The sequence below is a fragment of the Scyliorhinus torazame genome, chromosome 1 (genome assembly GCF_047496885.1).
Source record: "Scyliorhinus torazame isolate Kashiwa2021f chromosome 1, sScyTor2.1, whole genome shotgun sequence".
Lineage (NCBI taxonomy): Eukaryota > Metazoa > Chordata > Chondrichthyes > Carcharhiniformes > Scyliorhinidae > Scyliorhinus > Scyliorhinus torazame.
In genome coordinates this window covers 58,914,922-58,918,488 of record NC_092707.1, presented here as the reverse complement: position 1 = coordinate 58,918,488, position 3,567 = coordinate 58,914,922, and the positions used below count along the sequence as shown (strand labels likewise).

The following is a 3,567-nucleotide window of genomic DNA, read 5'->3' as shown; positions in this document are numbered from 1 at the left end:
ACAGCAGTTGTTGATTTTAAATCTGAGATAGATAGATTTTTCTTGAGCAAAGGTATTAAGGGATATGGGCCAAAGGCAGGTATATGGAGTTAGGCCACAGATCAGCCACAATCCCATTAAATGGTGGGACTGGCTCAAGGGATTGAATGGCCTACTCCTGTTCCTATGTTCCTGTACTCATTGGAGTTTAGACGAATGAGAGGTGATCATATTGAGACATACAGGATTCTCAGGGGCTTGACAGGGTAGATGCTGAGAGGATGTTTCTCCTTGTGGGAGAGTCTAGGACCAGAGGGCATATCTCAGAGTAAGGGTTCGCCCATTTAAGAGAGAGATGAGGGGGAATTTCTTCTCACACAGAGTAGTGAATCTGTAGAATTCTTTACCACAGAGGGCTATAGAGGCTGGGTCATTAAGTATGTTCAAGGCATCGCTTCTCGGCCTTTTGGCTAAGATCAAGTGTAGTATCTGCTCTGCCTTTTGGCTCAGATCTGGTATGTCTCTCTTGTGGAGACCATGAATTGGATTCAATTTGAATTGGTTTTTGGAGCAGGCAAGGAGCTGGATTAGGCGTTAGCCCCTGTCCATACTCTGAGCCCTGGCTTGGTAACTCAGAACAAGTGAAAAAGTAAAAAAGTATGTTCAAGGCTGAGAAAGTTAGATATTTACTCAGTAAGGGAATCAAGGGTTATGGGGATAAGGCAGGAAAGTGGAGTTGAGGATTATATCAGATCAGCCATGATCTCATTGAATGGTGACGCAGACTCGATGGGCTGAGTGGCCTATGTCTTTATGGTCTTAATAATAATTATGTTAATAATAATCTTTATTGTCACAAGTAGGCTTACATTGCAATGAAGTTACTGCGAAAAGCCCCTAGTCACCACATTCCGCTGCCTGTTTGGGTACACAGAGGGAGAATTAGAATGCCCAAATTACCAAACAAGCACGTCTTTTGGGACTAGTGGGAGGAAACCGGAGCACCCGGAGGAAACCCACACAGACACGGGGAGAACGTGCAGACTCCGCACAGACTGTGACCCAGCGGGGAATCGAACCTGGGACCCTGGTGCTGTGAAGCCACAGTGCTAACCACTGTGCTCCCATGCTAAGTGAGGTAAGGATTGACAGTGGAGCAAAATGCAACATATTGAAATATTTTGCACTATAGCATAATCTCTAAATATATCATATAAATCCCTGGGCAAACTTTCTATTTCCTATAAGATAGTTCTTTTGGGTGGGCCGACTTCCGGTGGTGGCCATGGTGTGAGCGGTCGCACATTTGGCAGCTTCCGCTCAAGGCAGCTTTTTCGTATCTTTTCCCCGCTTGTGGGTGGATGTTTTGTTGAAAAAAGGTGCAAGGGTGACTGGAGAAAATTAAACTTCACTGGTGGGGCTGGTGTATGGATCCATGGACCAGAAGTGGGTCGAGAAGAAGGGAGCAGTTGGAGCAAGAAAATCTTTGTGCTCCACAGGTCAAGATGGCAGAGGGTAAAGGGCCTGCCCTGCCTGCACAGTGATCGACAGAGGAACTGGTGGACTTCTCAAACGAGACGTCCAGCCGGCAGAGGAGGGAAGTCCAGGAGGACCGAGCCACAGCGGAACCATTGAAAGCTGGAATTGACCGTGTGGAACAGAGAATGGAGTCCCAGGGCTATGCTATTCGAAAGTGGAGGGGACGGTGGGGAAGCAGCTTGACTTGTTGGCGGCCGAAATAGGTGTGATGTGGGAGACTCAGAAGCGGTTAAAGGAGAAGGTGGAGGACCTGGAGAATCGCTCCCGGAGACAGAACTTAAGAATCGTGGGCATGCTTGAAGGCATCGAGGGAGCGGGTGCCGGCACGTATATGGCCAAGATGCTGGAGGTGTTGATGGGGGAGGGGGCCTTTGATCGGCCCCCGGAGGTGACTGAGCGCACAGTGCACTGATGAGGAAGACGCAGGCGAACGGGCTACCGAGGGCGATGGTGGTGCGTCTCCACTGGTTCCTGGATAAGGAAAAAATATTGAGATGGGCGAGGCAGACGAGGAGCTGCACCTGGGAAGGGAACGACCTTCGGGTGTACCAGGACCTGGGCGTGGACCTGGCGAAGAGGGGAGCTGGGTTTAATCGGGTGAAGGCTGCCCTCTTTAAAAAGGGGGTGATGTTCGGGATGCTGGGTGACTTTTAACAGCCGAGAACACTATTTCGGTACAGCAGAGGAGACAATGGAATTTTTGAAAGACAATTTTTGAGAGGCAGCACGGTAGCACCGTAGCAGGGTGCGAGAGAGGCTGATGTTCTGGCCTTTGCCTCCCTACCCGGAGACAGATTTTGCTGGAATGGAGGGACCCAGAACCCCCGAAACAGGAGGTGTGGGTGAGCGACTTGGCAGAGTTCCTAAGGTTGGAGAAAATTAAGTTCATCTTGAGGGGGTCGATCGATGAGTTTGCCCTGAGGTGGGAGCCGTTCATCGAGTTCTTCAAGGAGGATTGAAATGTCAGCAGGGGGGTGGGGGGTGGAAAAAGGGGGAGGATAAAGGGATTAAAACAGGGAAGACAGGATGGGAGGAGGGGAATGACAGGGGGGGTTGAGGTGTTGGTTAGATAGTTATTTATTTATTTTTTATAAATTTAGAATACACAATTATTATTTTTCTAATTAGCGTGTCCAATCCACCTACCCTGCGCATATTTGGGTTGTGGGGGTGAAACCCCCTCAGGCACGGTAGTTATTTATTATAATGTTCCTGTTTGTTCTTGCTGTTGTTTTTGTTTGTATTTACTGTTTACACAAATACCTTAATAAAAATATATATTTTAAAGTAGATAGGCATTTTGGGGCCCAGGTACAGGAAGGACAAATTTAAAATGAAGATAATAAGTGTACAAAGGATCATAAAACAAAATAAACATTAATAGAAATGGATGAGTGAGTTTGCCAAAGAAAGCTATTGAAGTGGACAATATTCATATTTTAAATTTAAATTCCACCCCCCCCCCCCCCCCCCCCCCCAGTTAAGGGGCAATTTAGCGTGGCCAATCCACCTACTCTGCACATCTTTGGGTTGTGGGGGTGAGACCCATACAGACATGGGGAGAATGTGCAAACTCCACACGGACAGTGACCCAGGGCCAGGATTGAACCCGGGTCCTCAGCGCCGTGAGGCAGCAGTGCTAACGACTGCGCCACCATGCCGCCGCCAAAGTGGGCAATATTCAATATTCAAATTTCTGGAGAGATGTGATTGAAGACAGGATAAGAATCCAGAATAAAAATATTTTTAAAGTTGGAAACACTGAGCGTCGGGCAGTATCTGAGGAGAGAGAAACAGAGTTAAAGGGGGGAATTTTCCCAGGGAGGTCAGACAGCTGTCTGCCTAAAGTAGCCCATAATATTTAAATATGCTTCTCACCTGTTTTTTGCAGACAGCCTGTCCGAAGCCAGTCCTGCTGTCAGTAAAATTCCTCCTAAGTCTGAAGTGATAAAGAATTAACCACAGCTAGTTAACTCGATGTTCGAAAGTAATGTTCACAGGCGAAGTCAGTGTGGTGAACATATTGCTCCTGCAATTCACCACTGTATT

At 47.6% G+C, this 3,567-nt stretch overlaps 1 non-coding gene across 1 annotated transcript; it reads left to right on the top strand.

Moving 5' to 3' along the window:
• The first annotated feature begins 429 nt into the window (after nucleotides 1-429).
• On the top strand, nucleotides 430-623 carry LOC140430847 (U2 spliceosomal RNA). The gene has a single exon (XR_011949566.1). It is a non-coding gene; the product is annotated as a U2 spliceosomal RNA (small nuclear RNA).
• The last annotated feature ends 2,944 nt before the right edge of the window (nucleotides 624-3,567 follow it).